A 22669-nucleotide genomic window follows, 5' to 3' on the forward strand; every position below is an offset into this window, starting at 1 on the left:
GGCTGAGGCACAGGACCATGTCTCCCTCTGCTGCTACCTTACTGGGGCCTGGCATGTACCCGGGGTAGGAGGGATGCAGGCAGCCACAGCAGAACTGGCAGTCCTGTGAGCACAAGCTGACAATGCTGGGCTCTGGGAGTGTGGGCAGGAATACCATGACCATGCAGTCCATCAGCCATCTATTCCCTGAGGACCACAATCTCACCACGGAAAATACATATACAATCTGAATTTGCATCAATAAAGAACCTGCGGATCTAGATATATTAGGGACCAATACATGAGGGCAGGTGAAGGATTTATCATTTGTTACTCCATTACAGATTGTCGAAGTTTCCATGAAGTTTGGTAATTTGGTAATGTATTATGTTCGACAGACAAGAGAGAGCTTGGAATGTATAGAGGTGGGATTGATAAGTGCTCGAAGTAATTCATATTTGAAGGAAAAAAACAGTTTTGACAGTGTGTCTACCTTTCTCTCTACTTTGACCTTTAAGAATATTACCTTGTATTTATACAGCACCTTCTCAAAAAGAATAAAAATTCCTAAAATTCCCTGTTCCACACTTCCTCAGATAAAGGAGAGGACAGGGTGATCAGTTTGTTTTGCCATTAAGGGTTTGAAGAAAAGTACTTATTTTATCTGGATATTGCTGCTAGATAAACCATGTGCTGCAATATTCAAGACAAGCAAGAAAGCATGAGCCAAAATTAAAATTTAGAGAAAAATTACTTTCAGGGTCCTTTATGGCTTTGGAGTCAGAGGGTAGATAAAATAGTACAATAGAGCAGCATTTTACCTTATGTCTTAAGAGGCTTAAATTTTGTGAGAGACATGAGGCATTACATTGATTATGAAGTCATTTATGTCATCCCAGAAACTAATAACTACAACAGCAAAAAAATGTTGTTCCAACTTTTTCCCCTTCATGCTCTCAAAAAAAAAAGATCTATAAGACAAAAGGCAATTCTGTGCCATGTAACAGGAAAAGGAAATAGCTGATTTTTTAAAATTTCTGTGATCAATCAGGAAATTTTATTAAGCTCCTACTATGTGCACGGCACTGTGCCAGGTGCTATGAGGGCTACAAAGTCAAATAAGGCACAGTCCCACCTTTCCTCCAAAAGATTACTATCAAGTGTTTAAATTCATAATCCAAGAATTAGCCAGGTTAACTAATCCTTTCTTTATCTTTAACTTTCAGGCCTTTTTAGCCTGTTACTTTTAAAAGTGGAAAGGTAAAACAACCAGGCCAGATCATGCACCTAGTAGGACTTGCATTTTGGGAGTGGGAAGGGGGATGTTTAGATTTTGAAGCAACTAGTTAAGTCAACAGCAAGTCATTTCCCGTGATGATCAGGAAAAGAAAGATAATGCTTCTCATTTACTCACATATATGAAGACATTAATTGTAGTTGACAAAATACAGAACTTTTTAAAAAAGAAAGTAGGGCACCTGAGACTATTTAGGTGATTGATAAAAGTCAGTCAAGCCTATTTTAGACAACATATATGACTGTGCTCTATGTAGTCTAGATTACAACCAAATTAGATAGTTCTCTACCCTTTGAACCCACACTGTGTTCTCCCACCTCTGTTTTTGCTCAGACTGTTCCCTTGTGCCTCCATCCCCAACTGTGCTTACAGATCCTTAACCTACTGCCAGTTCCACCTCTTCCACACACCCTTCCCAGAATCCCCTTGGCAAGCACTGAATTTACTGAACTTAACCCTAGGATTTCATATAGCATACAGCTCAGGTATATTTTACACTTCCTGTATAACAATAATAACAATGGTCATAGCTGTTTTCATTGTTATTGTACTTGAAGGTTTGCAAAGAGCTTTGTGTGTATTCTCATTTGAGCCTCAAAACAATTGCTGGAAGGGGAGTTAGAAGTAATTCCTTCCAACTCCCTTATTTGATAATGTTAAGTAAAATAGATCTTTTTTTTCAATATTATGTTCAGCTTCACCTCTTCCTACAAAAGGTTCCTCTTCTGCCTTCTTACTGTACATGTTCACGTATGTGATGGCATTTTTCTACTTGACTTAGTTATTCATTCAACAGACTTTTGTTGAGTACCTACTTTGTGAAAGTCCTGTGTAAGATGCTGTTGAGGTTACAAAAATAAATAAGATGTGGCCCCCATCCTCAAAGAACTTACCTTACAGTAAGGGGCATACATGTTGTATAACAAAAAGATCAGGAAGAAGGTTAAAGTTCCAGATCTCTGTGACCTTAGATCAGTCACTTTCCCCCTCTCTAGTCCTGTTTCCTCATCTGTGAAATGTTAATATTGATAAAGGGGAAGGGAACAAGCATGCATTATCTACCTACCATGTGCCAGGCACTATGCTAAGTACTTTACCAATATTACGTCATTTGATCCTCACAAAAACCCAGAGGCAGGTGCTATTAGTATCCTCATTTTGCAGTTGAGGCAGCCGAGGCAGACAGAGGTTAAGTGATTTGCCCAGGGTGGCATAGTAAGTGTCTGAGGTTGGATTCTCTCTCAGGTCTTCCTGACTCCATGCCCACTACCTGCCTCATGAAATGAAAGGGTTAGACTGGATGATCTCTAAAGTCTTTTCCAGTTCTGATATTCTATGACTTTATGTCTCCATTGTTGTTGCTGTTCTTCGGTTACATCAGTCATGCCCCACTCTTCGTGACTTCATTTAGGGTTTTCTTGGCAAAGATACTAGAGTGGTTTGCCATTTCCTTCTCCAGCTCTTTTTACAGATGAGAAAACTGAGTCAAACAAGATTGATTGATTTACCCAGGATCACACAGCTAGTAAGTGTCTGAGGCTGGATTCGAAATCAGGAAGTTGAGTCTTCCTGACTCTAGGCCCAGCTCTCTATCCACTGTGCCACTTAGTGCTGTCTCTATCAGTGTGTAAATTTTCATCTACATTTTCTCTTTACACTAAACATGATTTTACTTAAGTGGACATCCAACTAAGACATACTCCCCAATCAACTCCAATGTCTCCCCATTTTCTCCAGGTTAAAATATAAACTCATATATTTAGAGTCTAAAGCCCTTCATAACCTGGTCCCAATCTATCTTTCCAGCCTCCTGCACTCTGTGATCTAGCCAAATTGTCCTTTCTTTTCCTGACACCCAGCACTCTATGTCCATGGCCCAGCAGGCATGAAGTGCATTCCCTTCATATCTCTGCCTCATAGAATTCTACACTTCCTCCAAATGCAGTTCAAGCACCACCTTCTAAATGAAATCTTCCTGATTTCCCCAACTGCTAGTGTGCATCAGAACTGGTTTATCCTTGCCTACTCTTCATTGCTTTGTTTTCCCAAATAAAAAGGAAATAATACTACATAGAGACATATCTATAGGCAGAAATAGGTACATATTGTCTACTACGTGCTATGCATTTGAGAGAAAAATTATCTGAGAGTCCATTGATAAGGTACAGTTACCAATCATTGAATCAATAACAGAGATAATTTACAGCAATTTTATTGCTTCCAGAGTGAAGGTCTCACTGAACATAAAGTCAGTGAGCCCAGAGCATGAATTTCAGCAACTTTATATAGAATGTGCATACATAAGGAGAATGGCTGCAATAAAATTTTACAAAGGAAAATTTTACAGCAGGGGAATGTAAAGGTTTCCATATCAGGAATCAGACCATCAGAAGGGGAAGAAAAGGATGTCTGCATCAGGAAGGTCAGGGAACTAGTTAAACTAGTTAGTCAAAACTGGAGCTGAAGTGTATGTCCAAAGATTGATTTGCAGACTTCAGCAGAATAAATGACTTGCTTGCTTCAAGCAAACAGTGTCAGGATGCTTAAGACAGTCTAGGGCAGAGTTGTTGGGTTTTTTGGTTGTTTGGGGTTTTTTTGGTTTTGTTTTGTTTTTTTGCAGGGCAGGGAGTGGGGTTCTTCACACAGTGGTGGAAAGAAGACTGAACCAGAAATTCTCTCATCACATACAAAAGGCATAAAAAGACATATTGAAAGACATATAAAGTTTAGACAAGACGCAGTCCCTACCCTCATGGATCTCAGATTGATATGAGTCTATAATACAGATAAATATAATACAAAAAATTATGGAATTATGTATTATGAAACAGCAAACGAATTGCTATGTGATATCTGAAGGGGCAAGTCAATACTATGTGGTGAAATCAGTGAACTGTTCATCAAGGAGGTGTAATCCTTAACTTTAAAGGATAGGTAGGAAATTCAACAAGCAGAAGGAGGGAAGGAAAACATTCTACATATAGGGAAAAGCAAATGCATGAAGGTGAAAAAATATAAGGCATGTTTGAAGAACACATCCTTTTTGAAAAGATCAATTCATTTTGGAATGTACAGCTAATGGCATACCGGAAAGACCACTGAACTTGGCATCAGGAGACCTAGATTCACAAGTTGCCTCAGACTTACCGTGTAACCATAGGCAAGTCACTTAACTTCCCAGAGCCTCAGTTTCCTGTTCTGTAAAATAAGAATAATAATATTCACACTACCTATTTCATAGAATTTCATAGAATACTCTGCAAAACTTTAAATCATGATACAAGGCATTCTTTTTAAAAATTATTTATTTATTTTAACATTCATTTTAAAATTCCAAATTTTCTCCCTCCTAACCCTCTCACATTCATTATGAAGGCAAGAAATCTGGTATCAATTATACATGTGAAATCATGCAATACATATTCCCATGTTAGCTATGTTGTAAGAAAAAAAAACAAAAAAAATAAAATGAAAAAATGAGGCTTCAGTCTGTACTCAGACTCCATCAGTTCTTTCCCTGAAGGTAGACAGCATTTTTGTATCCTAAGTCCTTCAGAATTGTCTTGGATCATTGTATTGCTTAGTATAGCTAAGCTATTCACAGTTCATCACAGTACAATACTGTTCCTCCTGTGTACAATATTTTCCTGGCTCTACTCACTTTGCTTTTCATCAGTTGACAGAAATCTTTCCACATTTTTCCGAAATAATTCAACTCATCATTTTTATGCCACAATAGCATTCCATCACATTTATATACCACAACTGTTTAGCCATTTCTCAACTGATGGGCATCCTCTCAATTTCTGATTCTTTGCCACCACAAAAAAGACCTGCTGTAAATATTTTTTTGTACATATAGTTCCTTTCCCTTTTCTTTTGATCTCTTTGGGATATAGACCTTGTAGTGATATTGCTGGGTCAAAGGGTAGGCACAGTTTTATAGCCCTTTGGGTATAGTTCCAAATTGTTCTGCAGAATGGTTGAACAATTCACAACTTCACCAATAATGCATTAGTGTTCCAATTTTTCTGTATTCCCTCCAACATTTCTCATTTTCCTTTTTTGTCATATTAACCAATCTGATAGGTGTGAGGCGGTACTTCAGAGTTGTTTTAATTTGCCTTTCTCTAATAAATAGTGATTTAGAGCATTTTTTCATATGACTATGATTTCGTCTTCTGAAAACTGCCTGTTCATATCCTTTGACCATTTATCAGTTAAAGAATGACTCATATTCTTATAAATTTGATTCAGTTTTCTATATACTTGAGAAATAAGACCTTTATCAGAGAAAATTGCTGTAAAAACATTTCCCAGTTCCTGCTTTCCTTCTAATACTGGCTGCATTGGTTTTGTTTTTTTTTTTAATTCAACATGATTAAAATCATCCATTTTATATCCCATGATCCTCGCTATCTCTTGTTTGCTCATAAATTTTTCCCTTACACCTTATTCCCTTATCTGACAGGTAAAATTTTTCATGCTCTCATAATTTGCTTATGATATCATAAAGCCCTTTATGTCTAAATCGTGTACCCATTTTGACCTTATTTTGGTAAACAGTGAGAGATGTTGGTCTATACCTAGTTTCTGCCAATCTGCTTTCCAGTTTTTCCCAGCAATTTTGATACAAGATGTTCTAAAAGTCTTAGTGCAAGCTAGTAAAGCTTTAAAATGCACTAAGACTTTTGGGACAAGCTATATCAATGCGAGTTTTAATTTTTATTAGCATCTGTGGAGTACGATTATGTGAAATATGGCTGACAAAGTGGGGAAGTAATAGAGTGTGGAGGACCTTGAATGTCAGCTGAAAGAGCTGGACCTTTACTTAGAAAGCAATAGGGATCCACTTAAGATTTTTTTTTTTTTAAGCAGAGCAATGAAATGAACAGATCTATATACTCAGAAGATTAGTCTGAGATCACATCATAGAGGGCAAGGAAAAGACCCGTAAGGAAGCTTTTGCAATAGCACAGACAGTGGGTAACTATCAAGACCCTATATTAGTAATTGGAATAGAGATGAAAGAAATATAGAGGCTGCAACAACAGACCTTGGAAACTAACTGACTATGAAAGGTAGAGAAGATGGAAGATTCCAAGGCAACCCTATGTGTAGGAAAACATGTATGAAGGATTTATCTTCAAGCCCTAACCTGTTTCAGTAGAATTTAGGATGTTCTGCTAAACTAAATATAACTCCTGCTTTGGTCCTAGAATCCTAATTCATTGAGTTTGTGATTAATTAATGTAGATGGTCCCATAAGCCCACCTGGAAACTAAACTTTTCAAAATAAGCAAAACTAAAGAAGTAGGTGATATAAATACTGAGAGGAGGGGTGTGTGCAGGCAAGAAGGACTAGTTACTTTGCAGGAAGGAGACTCTCACATTTTGTTCCCATCACGAGCATGACTTTCCTAATCCCGTTCTTTCAATATTTTTATAGATCTATGATCTCATGAATGTGGCTACCCTCTTGACCCATCTACATACAAAAAGGAGATTTTATTAAAAGAAAAACAAGAATAAAAAAGAAGTTAGAAAAAAAAAGCCTTAGCCTCAAAGACCCTTTGGTCTCCAACATAAGTCTCAAACTCCACTTGCCAATAGGGTGAGGGAAACTCAGCCTTGACATCCCTTCTAAATCACACTGTCAGAATCACAAATTTTTAGAGCTGAAATTGAACTTAGACATTTACTCGATTCAATAAGCCTTTCTTAGTGCCCTAATGTGGGTAAGGCCCTGTGCTAGGGTCATAGATGCAAGGAAAAGAACCTTAAACAGTCTAACAATCTCTACCCTTAAGGAGCTTTTTTTTTTTCCTGGAATCAAGTCATCACAGAATCTCATAATTGAAAAGAATCTCAGAGGTTATCTAGTCCCAACTGTAGTTGTACCAAAATCCCCATACAAACCATACTACAAGTGGTTTCATTTAAAACACCTCAGATGACAGGGTAAGTCCAGTGTAGGAACTAGCTCTTAGGATAAACTCAAAAGCTAAATGTAAAATTTGCCAAATTCTGAAAATTGGGCTTGATTTATTTTTTTGTTGATTATCTAAACTTAAGTGATATAGAAAATATTAATAATGTAGATTCAACTTCAAAATGTATCTAGTACATATTCGTTGTTTTCTGGAGAGTTGGTTTTAGATAACAAATTGTTAGGAAATTTTTTTCCTTACAATGAGCCTAAATTAAATTCAACTTCTATTTACTGGTCCCACCTCTGACCCCTATAATGAAACAAAATGAATCTAATTCCTCTTCCAAGTCAGCCCTTCAAATACTTGAAGACAAACGTCCTCTTTCCCATCCTTCCTCTATCTTGTATTCTTTAGGCTAGACCAGCTAAATATCTCACAGTGGTCTCAAGGTTTCTCACTATCCTTGTCTACCCTTCTCTGGACCTGTATAGGTTAACTGAATATAAATTAGAATGAATGAATGAATATAAATTTCCTGAAGATAGGAACTATATCACTTTTCTATTTGTATTACCAGTGCCTAGCACAGTGTCTGGTTTATAATAGGCACTTAATAAACGCTTTTTCATTCATTCATAATTCTGGATACCAGGCTCAGTGGTGATATGACCTCAGATCACTTGATCAGTTGGGACTCAAATTCAGGTGCTCTGACATTAGATGTTAATACAGTCTGAGATCATTGGATTTTGTGATTACATTGGCTTAATTTTTATGTTATACCATTGATTGATATTGAACTTATAGTTTACTGAAACTCCAAAATAGTTGTAATGACCCTGAGGCACTCTCCCTGGCGGTGATAATAGTCCTGCCCCATTACTATAAGGATGCTTTCCCACTACCATGGGGTTCACTAATTATCATGTCAGGACCTGAGCCTACTCTGCTTACCCACATCAACCAAACAACATCCCCTTGGGAATTCAATGGGGCTGACTGAGTATCAAGTCTCAACCATGACTAACACCCTGACTAATAATTGAGGAAAGATGGAATAGCTCTAACCCATTTTGGCTCCCTTATAAATTCTACCACATGGCCAAATCCCTGGCACCACACTCTAACCAAGGATGATTCACCCCAGTCCACCATAGTCCTTTCTCCTGAATTGGCTCTTCCTAGTTATAAGTATGTACTAATAAACTTGCTTGTCTTGACTGAATTCAGCCTCTAAGGTCCTTGCAGCCCTGCTCCAGGGCTGCCTCACCAGGGCCCCAGGTGAATTCCCCTAATTCACTTCTGGTACTGTGTTAGGATGACCTATAAACCCTTTCCCAGCCTAACCTTCCCTTAGAAGCTGCGCCTACTTCCAAAGATTCATCTTAGGGATCTTAGAGAGCAGGAACTGAGACTATAAATACTCTCAAAAGGAAGGACTCCCCATTTCTCTGACTGATTCTGGGGCTAGGACTAGGCTAGGGATTTGCCTGGCACGTTTTGTTCCCTTCCACTCTGACTTCTTAGGCAGAGCCAGTAGGAGTAGAAGAATGTTGTTATCTAGTCACACATCCTCCATCTCATATTTGTGAAATTGATTTTTTGAAAGAAGTATGTATATAGAATGATTTTACATATATATATATATATATATACAAACAAATATATACACACATACATATTTGTGTCTAATGGTAGCCATCTCTGGGGGAGGGGAGAAGAGAAAAAAGAAAAAAAAGAAATTTACATTATAACTTCATTATATATTTAAAAGGAATAGCAAGTTGTACTTAGTGGATTTGCAGTTTCATGTGCAATCATATCTTTTTATTATATTGTGTTATGAAAATGTTTTATTCCATAAATTAAAAATTAAATAAATTTTTAAAAAATTTTAATATACCACGATAAACTTTGTGTAGAGTGAATTGAGCAGAACAATTTGTACCATGGCTATAATGAAAAAGAAAACAGCTTTGAAAGGCTTAAGTACTTTTTGAGTAATGCAACAACATGACTTCAGAAGGCTAATGATAAATCATGCTTTCCATCATTTGGCAGTGAAGATTAAAGATGCAGAACAAGACATACAGTTTTAGAAATGGCCAATGTGCAGATATATTTTGCTTAATCATACTGATTTATTATAAGGGAAAGGTTGCGTTATTTATTTACTTCCTTATTTTGCAGATGAGAGTTATAGATGGTGGGAGAAATGTGGGAAAAGGGGCATAATTATAATCATATCTCCAAAAAAAAAGAAAATCAAGGAGTGTCAATGAAATATTTTAAAAGATGCAAAAGAGAACAGAAAGAAATTCAAAAGAGGACACAAATAAACAGGGCAATAATGGAACGCAATGTCAGCTTTAAACTTAATAGATATGTAAAAGAGTTAGTCTATGAAAGCCCAGGAAATAATCTCAGAAAAAGGACCTAAGACCAACTATAAAAACTAGCCCAACCAGGTGATCCCTTTTATGAGGTGCTAACAGGTCCCAGGAGTGAATTAGAAAGTGGGAAACAGCATTGGAGGAAGCACGATTAGTCATGCCCTTAGGTGGCCCATAAAAGACAAGTCAGTCAGTTCCAATGAATCGGGCAGAAGCCAGATACAAGAAGGAACCCATCTCCCAGTGAGAAACAGAAGATACATGGAGCAGGAAAAGGGGAGGCTACAGGGAAAGCACGTGGAGGTACGAAAACGGAAATGCAGCTGCCCCATAGAGCAGGGATAGGACTGCAGGAATGAAGCTGTATGAGCAGATCAAGCATGAGAAAATTCTATATCCCAGAGCAGAGAGAGAGAAAATGCTTATACTGAAAAACCCATCTAGGCAATCAGTCAATAGTCGGGTGGAAGGAAGAAAGCAAGCATTTATTAAGAGTCTAGTATACATCAGACATTGTGCTAATTGTTTCACAAGTATTACTTCCATTTAATCCTCAAAACAACCCTAGGAGGTAGGTTCTATTGTTATCTCCACTTTACAGCTGAATAAACTGAAGCAGACAGCTTTCATGTGACTTATCCAGGGTCACTCAGCAAGTAAGTATCTTAGGCAGAGCCAGTAGGAGTAGAAGAATGTTGTATCTAGTCACACATCCTCCATCTCATATTTGTGAAATTGATTTTTTGAAAGAAGTGTGTATATAGAATGATTTTATGTATATATATATATATGTATTTGCAGATGAGAGTTACAGATGATGGGAGAAATGTGGCAAAAGGGGCATAATTATAATCATATAGCAAGTAAGTATCTGAAGTTGTATTTGAATTTAGGTCCTCTTGATTCCAGGCCCAGTACTGTATCCACTTCCCAACCTAGCTAGGAGTACTAACTGTGTGACCCTGGTCAAATCACTTAACCCTGTTTGCCTCAGTCTCTTCATCTGTAAAATTGGCTGGAGAAGGGAATGCAAACCACTGCAGTATTCTTGCCAAGAAAACCCCAAATGGGGTCACAAAGAGTTGGACACAGCTGAAACAACTGAACAACAGCAACATACATATGATGAGATAGATTTCACATCACTTCAGCTTTTCCCCATGTCTAAAAAAACTCATGCACAAAGGTATTGCCAGACAGCCATTCTCTGCAGGCTGGCTGCATATGTATCCAAAGGTCAAGCACAGTTAAATTAGGAGTCACTTAGGCTAACTTTGCACAGAACCATTCTTACGTTGTTACTCCATAGCCAGGAGTCTGGAACCACACCCCTTATCAAATGCCTGCTCTTACATGAAGATACTCCTCTGTAACAGATTACTGCCAAGAGTTGTGTGTGTAAATAGCAGCCAAGGGAAAAACAGAAAAATCTTATCTATTCAAAGTGTGGCCTAAAGTTCAAGCCGAAGGCATACGATTCTAGGTTTCAAGCTAACAGGGCTTCAAAATCATCTAATCTTATGAGATCCAATTCAAGTAGAAATGGAGGCCACTAAATCGTAAATAATCCCTATGGGTCACATACTGACTTAGAAAACCACATATCAACATTATCTATGTTCTGTTATATTTTCATTTATTTTGTTAAATAGTTCCTGACTATATTTTAATCTGGTTCAGGTGCACTGGCAAGTGCCTCCACTGATCTAATCCAATGCCAAGAACTCTGAAAAGTAGGCATTCCAAGGTTACACAAGGACATAATAAATACTTGTCGATTGATGGGTTGATTAAAATGTCAGAAATGGTATTCAAACTCAGATTCTCTGACACCAAATCTGTTTCACTTTCAATTCTACCACTTCTCCAAAACTCGATGTTCTCATCTGGAAAATGGGTATAATACCTGCCCCATCTCCATTACAGGACTTAAGAAGATCAAATGAAATAATTAAGGCAGTATAATGTAATGGAAGGTACATTAGACTTAGAGGCAGGAAAGCTGTGTGGAATCTTTTTCCTTTCTTGGTGATTGCCTGTGATGTAGCCACCACCTTCCCCAAATATCTCCCTGTACTGTTTAAAGACACTCCTCCAAAACTTCCAACACAAAATAGGGGCATTCTTGACTTGTGGTGGGTTTTACAAATGTGAGAAGCAGTGTGATAGAATAGAAAGAATGTTGGACTTAGAGTCAGTAGGCCTGGGTTCAAATCCCAGCCTCCTTCTTACAGCCTAGGGGATTTTCGCCAGGATATTCTCCAGCCCTCAGATTCTTCATCTCTAATGAAGGTGGTGGAGCTAAGTGACCTCAAAGGTCTCTTCCATTTCTAAATCTATGACCCTAAGACATGGGTTCAAATCCCAAATCTACCATTGTATGTGTTTAACATTTTTGACCTTAGCTTCCTCATCTTTAAAGTAAAATGGTTAAATTACATGATCTCTAAAGTCTCTTTTAGCTCTAACGCTCTGTCGGCCCTACCACAAGTAAAGTGCATATTATATAAATGTAAGGTATAGAATATGCTAAGCATGTATCTCAGGACACAGCTGTCTTTTGGTTACAACAATACAAATCTTTCATACTATCTATAAACCTTAGACTCATAGAATCCTAGAGCTGGGAGGGACCTAATTTTTTTCCAAACCCCTCATTTTACAGGAAACAGAGGCCCCAGTATGGAAAATAGTTTCCACAAGTTTCCTTAGCAAATAGGTGTGTGGTGTTATGCCTGGGGCTTCACCTATTCATGACTGAGTTTTCCTCTGTAAAAAGTTATTTCATCTGGCTAATTAAGAAAACCACTTCCATAAGATGTATTGGATAATATCCGCACATTTTGTATTTCTGGTCATTCGCCTGTAATAGATCACTTCTGCCTCTCCTTAAGTATCAGGTACTTTTTGTGGAAAAACACCCCTCTCCCCACAGTGCTCCTGAATGGGACTCTAGGCCTCAGGGGCGGGGCAAGGAGGGGAAATATCCAGGAATCAGATTACATCATCATCACTAACAACTGAAAGATGAGTTGCTTCTTCAACGCCTGGCTTGGCTTCTGAGAAGTTAGTAGGATCTCAGCAAGTTCCAGCCTTCACCGAGAGAGGCTGCGTGTGTTCCACAAGTGCCGTGTGTGTATGTCTCCTAAGGAGGTAGGTGCCCCTTTTTTCAGTCCTAAATGAAGGGGGAAAGGATTGCTGCGGGTCTGATTCAGGTTAGTTTTTGTTTGTCAACCTTTCAGTCCCTCCTGTTTTGAGCTGTTTCCAAGACTAAGAAAGGGTGTGTTCATGTGCCAGAGCTCCCTCCCAAAGAGAAGTTCACTATTTCTGTGGGATTCCCTGAAGAAGCCCGGAAACTGAGGCAAATCCCAAGTGAACACAACGAAGGACCCATGGCATATGAGAAGAGACCTAAGGATCAAAGAGCACAAACTATATAGACCTCTGAATCACAGAACCTAGGTTATTAAAGCTGGAAGGGACTTTAGAATCATAGATCTTAAAATGTCAGAGCCGGAAGGAACCTTAGGAATGTCTGTCATGTAGTTCAACCTCTTGATTTTACAAAAGAGGAAACCAAAGTGCAGACCCTGCCGGGAGAATTGTACCATCCTTGGAGGATTCGTTTTCAGAAATAGTTGATAGGTGGAGCAGATACCTGTGATGTAGTAGCAAGAGTGAATGGGATTCCAGAGACTTTGTTTCGACTCATTCCCCAGCCATTAATTCACTGTGAGAACTTGGGCGAGTTACTTCCTCTCCAAGACCTCAATTACCTGAGACAATTGGAGTAGTTGACCTCCAACATCCTTTTTGGCCCTGTCATTTAATGTTTACGTGCTTGTGTGTGTGTGTGTGTGTGTGTGGGTGTGGGTGGGTGTATGTGTATGTGTGTGTGTGTGTAGTTGAGATTTAACTGATTTTTTTGCTTTAAGATTTAAGTCATTACTTGCCTCCAGGCAGAACTATCCCAAAATGAGTCTAAATACCTAGGTTCTCATCCTTGATTTGGCTCTAATTCACTGTGTGACTCTGAGTAAGTCACTTCCCAGCTCTAGAACTCAGTTTCCTCACTTTTAAAATTAAAGGAGTTGGACTAAATGATATCTAAACTGTCTCTTCTAGTTCTGAATTTCTTTCTTTTTGTAATTACTATTCTCATTTTCTACATAATGTTGATAATAACAGCTCTTTAACATGTACTGACAAATCCTCAGAGCTACATTTGCAAGGTTAGATGCTCCCTCTATTGTTCTCCCCATTTTACAAACGAGAAAATTGAAATTCAAAGAAGTGGTGAGTAGCCTAATGCCTCACAGTGCCACTACAAATTATAATTTATATCAATCAATCAACAAGCAGGCATTAAGCACCTACTACGTGTCAAGCTTTGCACTAGGAATGCAAAGACAAAAACAAAAGTCCCTGCCCTCAGGGAGCTTATATTCTATTGGAGGTTATACAAATACAAAATAAATATAGGTAATAAGGAGGCACTAACAGCTAGGGGAGATCAGGTGGCCTTTGCATTCAGTCTTGATGGAAGCCTAAAAATTCTAAGAGACAGACATGAAGAAGGGGAACTTTCCAGGTACAGGAGAAAACTAGTGCAAAGGCACAGAGATGAAAGATGGAACTCTACTTGTAAGAAACAGCATAAAGGCCAGATTGGCTGAACTATATAGAGTGCATGAAAGGGCACAGGATGAAACCTGTTGAAATCCTAACTTATCAGAAGCCAAGCCAGGAGTTGAAGGAACAACTCATCTTTCAAATAGCTGAAAAAGTAGCTTGGTTTGAGGTTGTGAAGAGTTTTAAAAGCCAAATAGAGAAATATGTATTTGATCTTAGAGGTAAGAGGTAAGTTTTTGAGAAGGAGTAATATATTTAAACTCTATGCTTTAGGGAAATCATTTTGGTAGCTGTGCAATGGATGAATTGCAGTGAGGAGAGACTCAAGGCTGGGAGACCAATTAGGAAGTGATTAAAACAATCTGGGTAAGAAGCCGCAAGGACCTGAACTGAGGTGTTGGTCATGTGAGTGGAGTCAAAGGAATGGATATCAAAGATGTTGTAGAGGTAGAACAGAAAAGACCTGGCAATCAATTGGATGGTGGGGTGAGAGAGTAAGAATTGAGGATGAGCCACAAAGCATAGCCCAGGGCACAAGAATTGGAGGCTCTTGGTTGGCTACACTGAATGGGATGACCTGCTTAGAGGTAGCAAGAGTAGACCGAAGTTGTGAGTCTGGGAGAGTGGAAGAATGGCAGTGCCCTTGATGGAAATTGAGTTTTACTGTGCTTCTCATTCTGGACTATATTGTGGACCTGCCATTCCCACTGGAAATGAGGACAAAAAAACAACAAGCAGCACTTTGAAGTAGGTCTCATTAAATCTATTTCCCAGTGCAGTGACATGCCCCCCTTCTTTGTTCCCTGAAGAGCCAAATAATTTAAGCAACAAAGAGTCATGGTGATCCATCCTTTGAAGTGACATTGCCAGTCATTAATATTAGCTTGAAAGATCTGGCAATTAGTGCTCAGGGTCAAATTACAAGGTATTGGAAATGGTGGAATGAGATAGACTTACAAACCTAGAGGTGTTGATTAAAAAATACATAGGATCAGGTGGAAATTAGCACCATACAGTCCATTCTCACAACCCCTAAAACAATAGCACCATTCAGAATACCCAATCCTGAGCCCCAGCTTTGTGACCCATTAATATCAAATGTGCATGAGACCCCACTGGACACCACCCTAATTGTGATTCAATCTATTTCTCTGTTACCATACTTGTTATACTCTCACTGTAAGTGTCAATGAGGGCACTCACTCAGTACAAATCATTTGTTGTAGTATCCAGTATGTAAGATGCTCCTATGCTGAGCTGTGAGCATGCATGCTGACTCCCTATTAGTCTTTTGCCCAGGAACACCATGGTCCATAGGTCAATGAAGGGATAGTCTCCTTCCCTGCTTTATTCTGGGCAGCTAGGTGATTAAACAGATCAACAAATTTTGTTATTACCAATTAACAGGCTATGAGCTCTATTTAAGAAGGAGAAATAACATATAGCATACTATCTATTATCCCAAACAATAGTTGGCTGAGAATAAATGCCAATATAGGCATGGCTGTCCTTAAAGCACATGACTTATCTCTCCTGAGATGGCGTCGTGAAGAATTCAGGATAAAAAAAGGCTGGGATGGCGGGAGGCAATAACAGCAGGGGAGATTAGGTGCTTTGAGTTGAACTTTGATGGAAACAGTGATTCTAAGAAAAAGAAGTGAAGAGGGAGAGCAGGGGCTCTAGCAAATAGTGGGCTTGCCTCTTAAAAGGAATTGCAGAAAAGCATAAGGAGGACAGTTCCTGGGCAAAAAAAAAAAAAAAAGAAAAAAGATGGGGGTGGGACTTAGCCAGAAAAGCATGAGTATGTTGCTGTGACACAGGTTGTCAATGGAGTTCGTAACAACTGTTGTCCTTTCCCAAAGTCTCAGAGGACCTTCCAGCCAAATTCTGAAAAAAAAAAGAAATTAACTTAGTTCTGTGAATAATTCCAGCATTTGAACCCTCCTTTGATGACTCAGAATGACAAATATGTGACCAGGAAATTTTTTAAGGGTATCTCAGCCTTCAGTCAAGAGCATGCAATGACAGGCTGACCCACATCAATATACAATAATCAATTTATTCATCTCTGATTAATACTCTCCACAGCAATTATTCTGGACCTCTCTCTTCTAAAGCCCCTAGCCACTCCCTCTTCCCCCAATTCCAATATCTTTATTTCTGACTCAGCTCAGAAAATGGAAGTCATCTGTTGAGATAACCCTCATTTCCCATTCTCTATACCTTAAAAATTCCAACTTGCTGAGGCTAACTCTTCCACTTGTGCTCACCTACTAAGGAATTTTACTCCATTAGTCACTGATAATAAGAATTAAATTAAATTGAACAAGTATTTATTAAAAACCTACTGTGTTCAAGGAACTGTACCAGGCTATAGACATGCACGCACTCGCTCACACACATGTGCAGACACACACACACACACACACACACACACACATACATACACACACACAGCAGTCCTATAACTATAAGCCTCAAGGAGCTTACAACTGGAAGAGTAGGAATCAACATGCACACACATAAGTATAAAATTCAGTAGTTTGAAGAGGAAAAGAACAGCAACCAAGGAGAATGAGGGCTGGCTTTCTGGAGAAGATAGCATTTGAGTTAAGTCTTAAAGGAAGGCAAAGAACCTGAGAGGAAGCACGTGCTAGGCATGGGGAATAGTCTGTGCAAATGCGTAAAAGTAGGCTGTGGATTGTCAAATTTGGAGAATACCTAATAGTCCAGTGCATCTGGGATATATCATTTGTGAAAGGAACTAATTTCAGACAAAAATGAAAAGGCAGGTAGGAACTAGATTGTCCAGGACTTTAAATGACAGGCTGCACAGTTGATACTTTATCCTAGAGGCAAAAGGGAGCATCTGATGATTTGGGAGCAAAGGAATAACATGGTTACATCCATTTCTACAATTGTATGTAGCCCTTTCAGGTTGCAAAGTACTTCCTTCACAATAATCACATGAAATAAATAGCAGGAATATTATTATGCCCATTTTACAGATAAGAAAGCTAAAATTTCAAGAAACTAAGTGATTCATCCAATATCACTTTAGCTAATAAATGTCAGAGTGAAGATATAATTGGCCTCCTTATTCCAAATCCAATGCCCATCCATGCCCATCCTAGCCCACCATTCTGCTGAAACATTGGCATCCAGAATAAGATTTACAATAAACCAGAATTTCTAACCTCACTTTGGCCATTAGAACCAGTCTCTCCAGTGGGTTGGTTGAATATAGCTATCTGGAGTCTGAAGAGGCTGATGCTTTATCTATAGCAGAAAGTGATGGTCAACCTCAATGTAAAGGAGATATGGCAGCAGTTGTTTGATAAAGTACCTTTTTGGTCTCTATTCACCAGCACCATTCCAAGGGTATGGCAAATAAGGGTGATCACCCAGTCCTAGACTTGCAAAGGAAGGAAAGAAGGAAAGAAATAAGAAAGGAAGCCTTTTTTAAGTGCCCACTATGGGCCAAGCACTGTGCTAAGTGCTTTAAAGTATTAACTCATTTGATCCTCACAACAATCCTGGGAGGTAGGTTCTATTGTAATCTTCATTTTACGGTTGAAGAAACTGAGGCATACAAAAGTTAAGTGACTGTGTAAACTGGGTCACACAGCTAGTAAGTGTCTTAGTTTGTTGGGGAACATCAGAACGTTGGTGGTAAACCAGTGGCCCAAGGAGGCAGCAGGTTTGGGAGATATTCTATGTGGTAATTAATGTTTTAAAAAAAAAATGCTGTAAAGCAACACAAAGAGTTTCCATTTTCATCTTCGCTCCTGGACGATGAAAATTGCTCTTCAGAGTATGAACTTTTTGAAATAAACTACAGTGGAAGTGAAGCAGAATCCTGGATTCAGATGCAGAAGACCTGGGTTCTAATCCTAATTCAATTACTTTCTACCATGTGACTTTGAACCAGTTGGTTCTTCTGGATCTCAGTTTCCTCATTTGGGGAAAAAAGAAAAAAAAAGGAAGACGTTAGGCTGAATAATCTCTAAAAGACCCCTTCTATCTCTAAATCCCATGAATTCATGACCTTGCAAGGAAATCAATCATCAAATAAAAATTACAGTATGTTCAGTATGGTACATTTTCTTGGGGAGGAATGTGATGTCTAAAGTCTCTTCTAGCTCTCAGAGTTTATTCTTTATACTAATATGATATAGTGGAAAGAGCAATTACTTAGCAGTTAGGAGTCTTGGGCTTTAGTCCAAGTTCTTTCCTAAAACCTCTGTAAACTTGGGCAAATTATTTCCTTTCTCTGGGTCTCAGTTTTCCACATCTGCAAAATAACAGGGACAAAGTAATTCCTTTGCACACTTAAAACTCACTTAGACAGTCAAAATCAAATACATATTAATTCAAGCAGGCTCCTTCCTAAATTTAACATGTTTTGGGTACCTAATTGTTCATAGTCTGTATTTATCTTACCTACAAAATGGCATTTAAAAATCTTAAATTTTTAGGAGACATTCTTTTGTCTATACTTGTTCAACTAACAGCCAAAGTGTATGCTGTTTGATCATCCTAAAATCCTTGTGTACTAGATAGCCTTTACCTCCTAAATTTAAACAAGAACCATATAACAGGAGCAGTGTCTATCTCTTCAGGCAAATCCTAGAGTCTCATCTAGCCCTGCTATTCTGTGACCTAAAAGGCAATGTGTTATAGTGAAGAGAGTGCTGGATTTGAAGTCAGGGGAGGGTTTAGACTTGTTCTCTCAACCCCAAAGAGCAGAACCAGGAGCAACAGATGAACATTGCAAGGAGGCAAATTTAATTCTATGTCAGAAAAATATATTCTAACCACTAAATTGGTCCAAAAATGGAATGGTCTGATTTGAAAGATGTCGGTTTCCTCTTCACTGGATTTCTTCACATAGAGGCCAGAATTACACTTGTCAGGTTTGTTATAGCGGGAGTCCTTTAGGGTATGGATTGGACCAGATGGCCCTGAGGTCCCTTCAAACTCTCTGTGATTCTGGGACCTGAGTTAAAATCTCAGTCCTTGCACTTATTACCTGTTTTGTTGCTCAGTCATTTTTCAGTTTTGTCTGACACTGTGTGACCCCATTTGAGGTTTTCTTGGCAAAGATACTGGAGTGGTTTGCCATTTCCTTCTCCAGCTCATTTTTATAGATGAGGAAACTGGGGCAAAAGAGTTTAAGCGACTTGCTCAGGTCACACAGCTAGTGAATATCTGAGACCCGATTTGAACTCAAGGCTTCCTGACTTTAGGGCTGGCACTCTATCCACTGTGTCACCTAGTTACCCCACAGTATGGGGTACAAACTTGCTAAAATTAACAGTGTAACCAGGTCAAAAATATTATGAATCTGGGATCAGGGAGGAGTGGCTGGAAAGCTTTAATGAGACATCAGGATGAATAGGCGGCAGTGGAATATGATAAAAGGTGTTGTGCTGGTCTGAACCTGTACCAGAGTCAGAGAGCTCTTAAAGGGTGGGGTCAAAAGAGTTGGATCTTCAAAGTCGGGACTTAGCACAAGTACTCAAAGCACTTTCACAAGAACAGTGTCCTTAAATCCTGACAAGAAGCCTGGGAAGCAGATCTGAGAGGAATAGATTTCAGAGCTAGAAGGAAAGGTTCCCTTAGAGATCATCTAATCTAACTCCCACTTGTTACAGGAGATACAACTGAGGCCTGTATGATGTGGGGAAGAGACTTCTCCCAAGGTTAGTAAGTGGAAGATCAAGGACAACAACCCAGGCTTCCTAATTTCCAGTTCAGTATTCTCTTTATTACATGTATAGCACCAGGCTATAAGAGGAAACATGAAGCAAAGAACCACATTCCAACACTGAAATCAGTATCAGTATACATTTATTAAGCACCTACTATGTGCCTGGAAATGAAGTCATAGGTAATTACTGGGTAGGAAAACAAAAACAAACCACAGTATATTCAAGAGTCTCGATGATTCTTGAAGAATAAGAAGTATTCCCTCCTCTCTAGTCACAAAGGAATCCTTGTAAGGTGCCTGTATCGTACAGGAATGGGTTTGCCCAGCTAAAGTAACCATCTACTCACTAGAACACAGTGAACAAAGTCCCATGTGGGAGGTGAGACTTCCTCAACCCCTCCTAGCTACTTCCTACAATGATACCAGTGTTGCTATCCTAAAGTGGGATCCCTGTTAAAATATAAATTCTCTAGGCAGGGAGTCTGAGTTGCTTTTCATCATTTATAAGTATAAATGTCTCATAAATGAATTATAATTTACATTTATATAAGGATTAAGGGTTATGAAGTTCTTTTCACACAATGTTTTATTTAGAATAATAAATCCTCAAACTTGGAAGGCTGCTAGTCCATCTGGACCCAGAATTCTTAGCTATTTTTATGCCTACAACCCCTTTGGCAGTCTTGTAATAATTAAGACTACTCTGTGTGTGTGTGTGTGTGTGTGTGTGTGTGTGTGTGCATTACCTACATTCATAATCAAAAGAAATGTTAAATTTCAGCTAAAGGTTAGTAAAAATAAGGGTGTATTTTTTTTTTCTCTTCCAAGGTCATAGACTTCCTAGAATCTATCCCACACCCACTGGGTGTCCCTAGAACCCAGGTTAAGGTAACTCCTGATCTAGATAGACCACCCCATACTTGATCCTTACTACAATGCCCCCTCCACACCTTGTCACTGAACCTCCATTTGAACATAGCACCAGGCACATGGTAGGCACTTAATAAATGCTTGTTAACTGAATACATTACATAATGCCTACCCTCATGGGGTTGTTGTGAAGAAATATTCAAATGCTATATAGATGTAAGTTGCCAGTATTATTTCTTTAGATAGCTCTGATGGTTACAAAGTTTTAATAAAATATGTTTAATCCCTCTTCCATATGACAAGCCCTTCAGACTTCTGAAGATGGCTATCATGTGCCCCTTTGGTCTTCTCTAAATTAAGCAGTGCCTTTTGCTTCAACCAGTCTTTAGAAGGCATGTTCTGCAGGCCTCTCTCTGTCCTGATTGCCCTTCTCCAGATACTCTCCAACATATCAATGTCTTCCTTAAAATATTGTACCCAGAATTGAACATGATATTTCAGGTACATTCTAACCTTAGCAAAGAACAACAGGTCAGTCATCTCTCTCACTCTGGACACTATGCCTCACTTAGTAAAACCTAGAATAGTACTAGCTTTTGTGTCTATAACAACACACCAAAAATGCATATTGAGTTGACAATCTACTACAACCACAGAATCTTTTTCATTTGAACTATTTATTGTCTAGCAAAATCTTCCTTCTTCAGTACTTGTGTTGTTGACTTTTAAAAGGAAATGTAGACTTTTATACTTATTCCTCTCTAATTTCATCTTGTGAGATTCAGTTCATCGTTGGAGATGACCTTATCCAATTCCCTCATTGCATAGAGGAAGAAAGCAAGAACCAGAGAGGATAATTGAAATGTCTAATGTAATAGAAATAGTAAGTGACAAAAACAGTCTATGAACCCATGTTTAACCTCTAGCTCCAAGTTTAAAATTTTTTCCACTATGCCACTGTTGCCTCCCATGACTTGGTGTATGTGCAATTAATTTCTCATGTGCAATGAGAAATTCAACTTTTGTGCCTTTGTGTTTGCCTCAGATATAATATCATTGAAAGAGAGGTTTTCGTGTAAGTGGTCTAACTAATTTCCTCCTCTTAAGTTTGTTAGGTCTTCAGGACCTTTCACCGCTATCTTCCTTCAATGCAAATAAGATGGCCAGTTAAGATAAACTAAACCAAATATGTCTCCCTCCAAGAATGAGGGAAGAACCTTTCCTACATGTAGATTCTTGGAATCATAGAATCTCAGAGTTCAAAGGAACATTAGAGGCCAGTAAGTTGAACTCATACCTGAGAAGGAATCCTCATTACAAAAATCCCCCATAAATGGACACCCAGCTTCTGCTGGAGAGACCTTCAGTAATAGAAACCCGACCATCTTGTGAGACAACTCATTCCACCTTTAGTCAGGACTCACTGTAGCAACAACCTGGGTCTCAGTGATACAGATCTCACTCACATTTGAGGTTTAGAGTTCCCAGAGGTTGGCTGCTACCTCTCAGCATTCTAAGGATAAACAGAAGGGCCCACTCTTCTAACACTGTTGTTTCTGAGCTGCCACCAGTGTGCTCCCCATTAACAATCAGCCAGCCAGAGTTATTTAACTCTTTGAAAAGGTATTTATAGTAAGCAGAGTTGGTATAAAACATCCCCCTAAAACCTAAAGTGCATTCTCCCATAAATATGTATAATGTCCACAGGAAGAGTGGGCTCATAAAATATAGTAAAAGTGAGGCTCACGTGTAGAGAATACACATGGCAAAATAGTATCTTCCAGCTCTTGGCCTTAGAAGTCCTTTTCTCCCTTCCTGGAGTCTTTAAACAACTCTCTACACTTTAAACTCT

At 38.8% G+C, this 22669-nt stretch overlaps 1 protein-coding gene across 2 annotated transcripts in view; it reads left to right on the forward strand.

Annotated features, from left to right (window-relative positions):
* Nucleotides 1-12666: 12666 nt before the first annotated feature.
* Nucleotides 12667-22669, forward strand: part of BDKRB2 (bradykinin receptor B2) — a 56487-nt gene continuing 46484 nt past the window's right edge. For both annotated transcript variants that reach the window (XM_027849210.1, XM_027849209.1), the window contains exon 1: nt 12667-12755. The gene's annotated coding sequence lies outside the window, so the exon portion shown is untranslated. The remainder of the gene's footprint in view (nt 12756-22669) is intronic.

This window comes from Vombatus ursinus, unplaced genomic scaffold (assembly GCF_900497805.2).
Source record: "Vombatus ursinus unplaced genomic scaffold, bare-nosed wombat genome assembly UNPS02007284.1, whole genome shotgun sequence".
NCBI classification, from domain to species: Eukaryota; Metazoa; Chordata; class Mammalia; order Diprotodontia; family Vombatidae; genus Vombatus; species Vombatus ursinus.